This window comes from Acomys minous (genome assembly GCF_964271855.1).
Source record: "Acomys minous genome assembly, chromosome: 19".
Classification (NCBI taxonomy): Eukaryota; Metazoa; Chordata; class Mammalia; order Rodentia; family Muridae; genus Acomys; species Acomys minous.
Window position 1 is genome coordinate 50,767,251 of NC_140499.1, and position 11,707 is coordinate 50,778,957.

Consider the following 11,707-nt stretch of genomic DNA (forward strand, 5'->3'; position numbering starts at 1 on the left):
TGTTTTTACAGGCTGACATAAACTCCACAACTCCATTGAATGTTAAAATAAATTTCTGTTAAGATAAAACTATTTCTTTTCTACATTTCAATTGGTACCTCTTTTAGCTAGCAAAGTAGAAAATAAAAAGGGAAAAAAACATATACATTTGGACTGTAATTTAAAAACTAAATTTCAATTCTGAAGATGAATATTTTATTAATTTTATACAACAAAACCTATGATTCTAGTATTCATTGAAATGTCACATATGAAGATCATTATGTACTAATAATGAAAATAATTATAGTTGTTTAATGAAAAGACCTCAGCACTACCATTACTCACTAGCAACATTACTTCTATCTTCCATACTTGTTTACAGATATGAAGTCAGGTTCTATGCTTACATGGCATATATTGTACCAAGGGAGTGATCTCTCATGTACACATTTACTAGTGTTTCAAAATGAGGTACCTTGATCTCTAAATGTTAATTAAAATTTAACATTTATGGAGATATATTTGCAGCTAAATTATAAACACATTGACATGACTCCAAAATATTCTTAAATTGTGAAATAGAGTTAATAAACAAAAAAATGTCAGCTATGTTCAAAATTCTCAATTTGGCATATCTAAATTCTATAGTTGATACATTTTAAAGACTCACAAAAAGCAGAACAGAACGGTATGGTTTCTGTTGTGTTTTTAGAAAGCTGAGATATTTAGAATTTTATCAGAATAAAATGAACCAAAAATATCAATACAAATAAAAATATTTGGGTAGTAACAATTACACATCACTAGCATTTTCTTGGGATATTTATCTCCCCATGCCAACTTTCTATGCTACAGCAGCTATGTCCATGGTCATGAATTCTTTTCTAACACTAGGCTAGACCTCTACTCTACTCTAAGGACTGGATAGAGGCCTAGCTTCTTTCACACACCAATTACTGCTCTGTCTATAATGTTTTTAGTTTTAGAAAGCACAATGATCATGTTTACTGTGAAATATGCTCATGTTTCTAGTGGACTGTGTCTTTACACTGGGTTCCAGAAAAAACTATGAGAGATACAGCCACAGAATGTGAGTCCCCTAAGAAATTTGCTTGTCAGGCATTGACAATGGTTTGATCAACATTGAGAAGACCATAAAAGTAGAAGATACTAAAAGATATATAGGTAATGCTCTGTGATAGAGGAGCTCCATAGATGCCAGAAAGGATGTCAGTCTTTGGCCCTCTGTGACAACTAAATCACAACTAAATCAAATCAATGTTAAATAATAGATTAGTGAAAACTAAGAGGGGTTAGTCAGTCAGTAGAGGGTATACAGATATGAAAACAAGAAGACAAGGCAGAATTAGGATCACTTTGGAGCCTCAACGAACATTTTCAATTTTCACCAATTATGTAGGTGACCGGGCTTGGGTTATTAGAACACACTCCCCAAATACTGATCTGTTGGGTAAGTGTCTGCTCATTTTCACCCCTTGAAAGTCTTAGGGATGTTGTCATTGGTAGATTATAGGTGATCCATCAAGAAACACCAGAAGATGTGGCTGGCAATGTTATGTCAGGCCTAAGCTGGTTAACCAATAGTTTTTTAAGGCACAGGATGCACATTCATTTAATTATTTTTTTAAATCAAAAGAATTCTCAAATTAAACACAAACATTTTCAATCCTCCATGGAATAATATAATGTAAACTAATCAACATCACTTTGGAGTAACTTCAGTTACCATTATTGGCAAAATGTTATACATCTTACCGTCTATTTTTTCCTCCGATTTTTGTGAGAAAACTGTTTTCTTGCCAAATTCTCTTTGTAGTCTTCTAACCTCCTGATACAAATTTTAAAGATGTCTAGCTTTGGGAAAAGTTATTTATAATCATGTATCACCTTATATCCATAAAGCAAAATAAACACAAAATTCCAAAAACATAGATTCTTTGTTGGTAAAGAATAGTTAATTAATAACACACAGTATATCTTCATATATAATCAGCTCCTTAAACTTACTTCTTCATATGGTGTCAGCACTTCAACTTGTATCACAAAGCATGAAATAAAACACTGAAATTTCTACAACCAGACATCAATCATCCAACTAGGGCCAAAATTTTATTTAAAAAAAAAAACAATTTTTCTGACCCTAGTTTGGTGAAATATAAATGACAAATATTAACCTGAGATATGATTGTATCTCTGTGGCAGACCATATGCAGATGTATGAAAGATTATGGGTTGATTTTGAACACTTAAAGAAATTACTTTAAATTTAAACCAGTAGTTATAATTATTTAGAAATTAAATCATGGAACAATTCTCTATCCTTGATGTTTATGTTAGTTGAAAACAACAGGCTTACTGTGTGAAATAAACAATGTTTAGAACATGCATGTTGACTTGGAAAGAAAGAATCATTTGCAACTGCTACCTTCCTTCGAACGGAACCCTGTCAGTGAGCAGTTGTAGTCAGGGTTTTAACTACTCTTTTGGCAGCTTGCAAGAGTTGTAATTTCAGTTTAGCTCAGAAATGAAATCTGTTGCTTGATTTTGAAGTGAGAGTCTAAAACTGATAATTCTAATATATCCTGTTAATAATGCAACAGAGGGGAGTTAATAATCCACTTCACAAAAGGTCCAGCTGACAGCTAAGAGAACGAGCATAGCAATGATGCTTTGCAGACTTTGAACTTTTTTGTAATTTCCTCTACAGCATTAGAAGTTGTTACCTATTGTGCCCAAGCCGTGTTGGGTGCCGCCTATAAGCTTTGGACTTTTTCAGTGTTTTTTTTTTTTAATGGTTATACCTCCCTCCCAACTCACCTACCCTATGTAGGAGAGAAAAGAGGTTATTGGTAGCAGGCGAGGTAGACCTTTTTAGATTCAGCTCCTTGGAGTGATCCACTCTTTGTAGTCAGGATATCAGCAGACCCATTAAAAGCAAAACAGGAATGCAGCAGAAGTGACAGGAACTGGAGCAGGCAGAATCTGGAGCATCAGCTGGAACCTGGAACCTAGTACTGTTCTCTGGAGCATTTCTCTCTAGAAACGTATCAAAGTGGAAGGATGAACAGCTAAATGATAGGAAACAATGCAAAGGCTGAAAAGCCCAAACCCTCTGACATTTGTTTCATGCTTTCTTCCTTCTTCACCGTTTCTGGTCACCTACTCAGTGAGAATAAGAATGGTGATGAATCAAATCTTAGGCAATTTTTCTCTCATTAAAAGTTGAAAAACAAAGTTATTTGAATTTAAGTTTCTTGTAAGTGTTTTGAGGATGCAATCTTGAATACTTCTGCTGTAATAATTTTGAAAATCACTGCATGATACTATCCTTTGTTGTAGCTACTAGCGTCAAAATATTCTAAGTCAAAGAATCATTGAAGTGAGGAAGTTGCTGTTCTTCTTCCATTATCAAAATGTGATATAGGAGTGTTTGCCTAAATGGATGTATGTGCACTCCCAGCGTACAGTGCATTTTGAGGGCAAAAGAGGACATCATATCCTCTGGGACTGGAGTTACAGAGGGTTGTGAGCCACTACGTGGGTTTTGGGAGTTGAAACAAGTTCATCTGGGAGAGTAGGCAGTTCTCTTGACCATTGAGCCATCTCTCCAGTTAAAATGATCATAAAAGTGGTTTGTGAGACTGAGAGTATACCCTTGACAAAGTGCTGGGTCCTCATCATGAAAACAACAGTTTGAGTACCAGTCTTCATGTAAAATGCCAGTGCTGGGGAGGCAGAGTTGGGTAAGTCCCAGGTGTTCCCTAGTTAGCCAATCAAATCAAAGGAGTAAATTCTAGGCCAATGGAAAAGCCTCAAAGAAGAAAGTCTGTATTCCTGATGATCATAGCTGAGGTTGTCCTCTGGTCTCGAAGTACAAATGTCGTGAGTACACATCTGTGGTTTTGCACACACACACACACACACACACACGCACGCACGCACGCACGCACGCACGCACGCACGCACACACACACACACACCATTGAGTCAGTTTTATTTCATCAACTATACTTGAACATAAAATCTGTCCTGGAGAGTGGTTGGTATACCCAGTGTCATTTTACCAAAATAAACAGGTTTATTTTTTTCTCATTCAATAGCTATCAAATAGAAATAGCTCCTTGGTGAGGGGCCTGACTCTGTGCCATGTACCCTCTTCATTCTGGGATTTTTCTGGCTTGAAGTTTTGCATGCTATCACAATCTCTGTGAGTACAGGGTCTTCCTTAATCATCATTAGAGAAGCTTCCTCTTTTAGTAGATGGGAACAAATAAAGAGACCTAGAACTGGACAATATGCAGAATGAAAAGCCTGGGTACAGTCAGCCTTAAGTAGTATGTCTCCCCATCAAATCCCTCTACTCAGAGCTCAGGGAACTCTGTAGAAGAAGGGTCAAAAAGGTTGTAAGACATAGAAGAGATAATGTCATTGAGGAAACAACGTCATACAGACACAGCAGTACTAACACATATATGACCTCACAGAGACCATGGAAGCATACACAGGGCTTGCACAGGTTTATGCTAAAGAGGCTCCTAGATTTTAGAGGGAAATTGGACACAAGCCAATTTCCCTAATCTCCCACTAACCACTTCTCTCAAAGGAAAAGTTAATTTTACCCCAAAATGCCAAACTGGGTGTACTATCCACACTTAAAGGCAGTCCTCATGCACAGCAGTAGACTGTCAATAAAAGCAAACATAATTGTACTTTTGGAGGTGTTTTGTTTTGTCTCATAACGTTTTGTCTGGGCTTCTTTTTTCTCATGGGTCTCTCAACTACATATTATGATTTCCGGTTTTGTGATTTTTATGGGATATCCGTGTGAACGTGTGTCTCTAGATCTATACATGTTCCTGTGTTTTTCGTTGTTTTTTTTTTTTATTCATTTCTTTGTTTTATCCTATTAGGGCTTATTTGAGTTAATTTATCTTATTTTTAATTTATCATTATTACTTATTTAGATGACTGTCTTAGAGAGAGAGAGAGAGAGAGAGAGAGAGAGAGAGAGAGAGAGAGAGAGGAGAGAGAGGCGCTATGGATTGGTTTGGTTGGATAGGTAGGGAGATATAGGAATAATTAGCTGGCAGAAGGAAAAGTATAATAAAATATATTCAATAAAATATTTTAAATACATAAATAAAATTCAACCTAGTAATTTAACAGAAAGGAATCCTTTCTGATGAGTGAGTGTTGTAGAATAGATACACTTATCTTTGGGAATAATAATATTAGTGCATGAGATGCTAGGTCCAGTGACTTATATAGTCTAAGATCTTGGCCTCTTTAGCAATACCTTGTATAGGTTTCATCCCACTGAGTCTTAACAGCAATAAAACAGTAGTTACTTTATGACATTTGTGTCACAATTGTTCCAATGAGTATCTTGCATGTAGGTTGCTTTTGTTGCTCAGGTTTGTAGCTGAGTGAGATTGATGATTTTTTTTTCTCTAGTAGCATGTATAGTCTCCTCCAGAAATATGAATACCAATTGGTAGGAGTGAAGCATCTATTGAGTCATATTTACCAATGTTCAAGGAAATAAGTATGAGATATCTTCAATATATGGCCTTATATGGACTTACTGTCAGGTTGTTAGGGGGTGAGTAACCAATAGCATTACCAATAGGATGCTATGTTTGCAGGGTATATCTATGAAGGTGCTCTTTTTCTTATTATGTTTTATCTTTGTAACATGCTATGAAATTCTTAGTGCATCCTATCACATGCCTCTAGAAGTAAGGCAAGACAATTAATTGCTTATGGTTTTGTCTTAATTTTTAAAAATTTATTCACTTAACATCCTGATTATAGCCCCATCCCTCATATCTTCCAGGTCCCATCTTCTACCCTAGTCCTCAGAAAAGGAAAGCCCTCCTCCCCTATCATATGACCCTAGCCTATCAAGTCTCATTTGGACTGCTACCTTCTTCTTCTACTTCTTCTTCTTCTTCTTCTTCTTCTTCTTCTTCTTCTTCTTCTTCTTCTTCTTCTTCTTCTTCTTCTTCCTCTTCTTCTTCTTTTTCTCCTTCTTCTTCTTCTTCTTCTGTGGCCTGGAAAACCTGTCCCACATGGGAAAGTAATCAACTAATGATCACCAGAGTCTATGTCACAGGTAGCCATTACTCCTCTTATTATGGGATCCACAAGGAGATTGTGCTGCCTATAGACAACATCTGAGCACAGGCCTAGGTCCTCAATGTGCATAGTCCTTGGTTGCTTCATCAGTCTCTGCGGTAACCTCCTCTGTGTATTGTAGTGTGGTTATCCTGTATTATGTGGCTAATATCCACTTATAAGTGAGTACATACCATGTGTGTCCTTGTGCGTCTGAATTACCTCACTCAGGAAGATCTTTTCTAGTTCCATCCATTTGCCTGCAGACAAGGCAATTCTCGATCTTAGTTTGTTTTCATTTATTTGTTTGTTTCTCACAGAAAAGAGATTGTGAAATCTCAGGGTTTAAGGGAAGAGGAAAAGAAGCACAAGTACACCCCAAGTATGTTCAAGCATTCAGCTAATAACCGCATACATCAAGCATAGCGACTCAATCTTCAGTCCTTTCCCACTGTCCACCACTTGTGTAATAATTGCTGAATAAGGATCAGTTACACATTAGATTCCATCATACTTGTAGAGTATTAAGTAGATTTTAGAAAAATGCATCTTGTATTTCATTATGTTCCCTTATATATCACAGTGACTCAGTTCTGAGGTAGCAACACTCTAGGATTGGCAGATGACTTGATGAATAGAAAGGAGCCACTGTTGACAGCATATGTTGTCTGAAAACCTGAGATAAGTTTTAAGTACTGTTACAAATAGAAATCAGTATTGTGTCTCCCAGTCATCAAATTCTAAGAAAAGTTAACAGGCTTCAAAATATGTTTCAAATCTGGTTTAAATATTCAAAATTATAAGATATATCATACCATTTTATCAAATATAGCAAGTTCATGGTAAATATTCAATTATAGACAAATAAAATACACTAGGTATAGAAAGTATAAATGTAACTATCATATATTTCATTTTATGGATGTATTACATAAACCTTTATATTTTAGTCCTTAAAGTACAAATGAAAAAAACTGGCCTCTGGTTGCCTTCACCATGTCCTGTTAAATGTATTTGTTAAAAATGACAAAATTTCATGTAATTAAGGTGATAAAATTATGTAGTTAAATAATACAATATATGAAAGATGGAAATTTTGATTTCTGATTTACCCTGCTTTCTCAAGGTAAAATGGAAAAAGCAATAGCTTGTTAACAATTAATAATTTTGCTTTGGAGTATAAAAAAAACATGTCATGAAAGGAAGAGAATGTAAAGTTAGCACACATTATTCTACCATTACACAGAATTGATCAGGCCTGTAAAATTTCTCACACAACTTGTGTTTCTTAGCTCGTTTCCTAAACAAGTATATTCATACTAAAAGCTGGGTATCAATAATCTTCATTTTTCCTCATGTGAATTTTCTATTAAATATAATTTTAGATAAATAAGCAAAGTATATTAATGTGATGATTTCCCTACGGTGGCTGTTTGAAATGTTTTTCTGAGACAATCTCATAGCTTAAGTCATGATGTTCCCAATGATGACTCGGAGACCCTCCTGATTTTTCTACCACCTCTCAAGTGTTAGAGTTAAAGAAATGTTTAACCACTCAACACTGATATACTAAATAATCTACAGTCAATTTATTAGCTTTCAAATTTACTCCATCTTACACAAAAGAAATACATTAGAACATTTAGTTGACTTGTTGATAATTCTTATCAAATCATTCAGAGATAAGTCTTTGCTTATGTCTCTATACAACCATTAGAAAGCTCATGTACTGAAATGAAATATTTAGTGTGACAGTATCAATAGTATCTTAATGAGCCATAAGAGCTCCTCCCTTGTGACTGGGAAAACGTCATGTCAAGCAAGCCCTCTTGCTCTGCTGCCTTCCCCCACTGCAAACTCATGAATAGTCATCATGCTGAAAATAAAAACCATGTCATTACTAGACTCCAAGTAGACTAGCAAATGAAAGGTGGAATCTTGGTCTTCAAAATTTTGAGGAATAAATTTATGCAGTCTCAAGTATTTGTTATGGCAACATGAACGAAAATAATAATATGATAAATAATAACAATAATGTTTTAACATTCCCATTTTTTATTTGTTGTTTCATATTATTAAGTTAAAAACATGGAGATGGGAAGATGTAATCTAATCTTATATTGCTCCCAAATTGAGTCATTGCACTTTTCTTCAGTTCTTAGTTTTGATCTTTTCAGATTCAAGAAGCAACTAAATGTTTCATGAAAAATAATGTTTATGGTGTTCCTATTTCTTGTTTTTTTTACTTTTCATTATGCACATGAGGACTTTGGATATATTAAAAGTATTAGTCAGAGTGAAAACTAATGCATATCTTATTGGAAACATATGTATTATTAATTAGTAAATTGAAACATGAAATGTTATTAGGTCATAGGATATTTAATATGATTTTGCCAATGACCACACATAAATAAACAAAATAAAACATTATTAATAATCTTTTGAAGGAACTTATTGACTAACAGAGCTATTCTGTTGTTCATATTACTTGACTTGTGGAAAGCTAGTTATTCAGTTTTATTATAAGATTCACTTCTCAAAGGCGTTCAAATAATGAAGGAAAATGAGGAAATTTATATGCAGAATGATTTTATCAAGAACATCACTGATTATAGTATAAAGAAAGCACAATTGTAACCGTTCTACTAAAATATAAATAGACCTATGCTCAGACTAAGATAAACCTGGCTGGGCTGGAGGAAGATAAAAGACCAACTCAAAAAACCTGTAAAAAACAATGAACCTTAGAGACAGTATTATGAGACACAGATCTTCATTGAGAATGAATACAGATTCTGCCAGGAAAAGTAAATCAATAGAAATGTGCTCCCCTCTCACAGCATTGTTCAACGATGTCAGCCAATAGATTTGAATGAGTCAAGAAAAAAATGTCCTACTAAATGATTCACTAGCAAAGAAAAACTTACTTTCCTACCTTCCACCTGAATTATCCTGAATCTGATGGTGGGGGAATACGTCCATTCAAAATAAACAAGCTATCTTTTTATTTCCTTCCATTTTCAAGTATTATTATTATATGGGCCATCAGTAAAGTACCATGCTGTCACAATATATATGGGAGGAAATGGTATTAATTTTTATTCATAAAGTATGTTGAAACTTGAAAACATCAATGTCTACCAAGTGCAGTAAATCATGGAATGAAAAAAATTATTACCTAAAATAAAAGTGAAAGAAGAGACCTCTTTGTAGTAAGTTTCAAATAGTCGAAAATGAAACACTAAGAAAGATCAATGAAACACACAGCAGGAGGGCTATGAAAGCTGGAGGGCAGCCAGGAACATCCCTGCAAAAGAAGAAAATGTGCGTAGTGCTTCTGAGACACCTTTGGGAAATCCCTAAAGCCTGCAGGGATGCACTTGACCCTGGACTCTTAGAATGTAGTGCATTGCTTCTATCTATAAAATGATATTATCAAAAGCATTTAATTTTCTAATCAACACAACAGAAAATACTATTAGAGGCAGCAGTAGACAGGGAAAAATTTAGATTTTTCAACTTGATTTTAATATTCATTCGGCCTTGGCAGTTGTATCCCACAGATCTTAGACTGAATAGTTCTACTATGTGTTATTCAGTCTTTTCAAATTAACATTTCCCCCTGGAATGCAGGGAAGAAATAATTCTGTACTTCATATAGGAGAGAAGATCCTCCCTGGTCTACGATGACTAGATAGCAGCAGTGTTTACCCATCACATGGAACAACAGAAAATATTTCAAGTTTTTTAAATGTCTCTTGGTAAAAAAAATAGTGATAATTACTAGGACTTCTTAAGTCTTTGTTGCATTACGAAAATGTTTCAATAAATTCAAATGTATACTTTAATTATGCTGAAAGAGAGTTTATATAAGGGCAAAATTGATATATTTACTGATCATTTATCTGTTTGGGCATGTTTATATAGAAAGAGGGAGAAATCTGTAGTAAAATAGAATATTTTAATTATAAATGTGCATAAAATCATAAAGCGTTTTTAATGTGGTAACATGTAGGTCTCAGGAACTAAGATTACTTCTGAGTGAATGTACTTTATCATGACACAGTATTTAATTCAAGAAGCACTTAACAATTTTTCAATCATGTCTTTACCTTAGAAAATATAAGGATTATTTAAACTTTATGTACACACATCATATATATGTATATGTATTTATTATACTCCACAAATGTAAATAAAGATAATGACATTAATAATAAAAGACAGAAACATATATAACTTAAGCCCTTCTGACTTCATTTCTAACATGTGAAGTTCATAAAAATGTGATGATTTCCTTCTCCACCAGAAAGAAAATGAAAAAACTGAAAACAAAAGATTTATGAAGACTGAGTTATAGGCAAAAACCTTACCAGGAGAGGAATATACTGATGGAATCTTGTCAGTGGTCATTGTAATTAGCCATGGAGACTGAGTGAGAATTCCTGAGCAGCAGATCTGGAGATATGGTGACTCTCAACCTTGTTTTCCTTACACAAATCTTGTGTAAGTAAGTCATGAAAATGAGCATAGAGTAATGAGCTAGGACAAAGGCATATGCTAAAAAACACTAGACCACAAAACTTCTGATGCTTAATACCCCATTTACCTAGCAGCTGCCTCTTTTGCATTGTGTATTACAGGCCTTTTGCACACATGCTCAGTTTGCTGACCAGGTAAGAAGGGGTTGGCAGTACTCTGCCAACTGGATCCTTTCATATATTCCCCATTTTTAAATTTTATATTTGTTTTTCTCACATATACTATATCCTGCCCTCTGATTCCCAGTCCTCCTCTCCTCTACGGCTGCCACATTCCTCCTCCATTTCTCTTCAGAAAGGAGCAGGCTTTCTATGGATAGCAACCAAATATGGCATATCAAGTTACAGTAAGACTAAGTACCACCCTTTGTGTATTAAGGCTGGACAAGGCAAGCCAGTAGATGGAAAAGGGTCCTAAAAGCACGCAAAACAGTCAGAGACAGGCCCTGTTCCCAAGGGTAGGGATTCTATAAGAAGACTAAGCTACATAACTGGAACGTACCTGCAGAGGGCCTAGGCAGAGTCATGCAGGGTCCCTGGCTTTCAGTTCTGTTTCTGTGTGAGCCTCTTCAAGCCCAGGTGTGTATTCGTTGTATTTGACTCCTCTGCCCTCTAAAATTCTTCCTCCCCCTTTGCAGGATTTCCTGCATTCTGTCTAATATTTGGGTGCATGATGGATTTCCATCAGTTGCTGCAGAAAGCCTTTCTAATGACAGTTGGGAGAGGCACCAGTCTATAAGTATAGCAGAATTTCATTAACAATCATGTTATTGACATTTTTAAAATCACAGTTGCATTTGAGTCTATCCCAGATCTCTGGGCTATCCAGCCTCTGGTTGCTGCCCTGCCAGACAGTGTCAGTGGTGAGCTCTCTCAAGCTGGACCAGTTAATGGTTTAGCCACTCCCTTAATTTCTGTGCCATCTTTACCACAGCATATCTTGTAGACAAGTCAAATTGTAGGTTGCACGTTTTCTTGCCGAGTTGGTGTCCCAATCTCTCTACTACATGTCTTGCCTGGTTACAGAACATTACTGGTTCAAG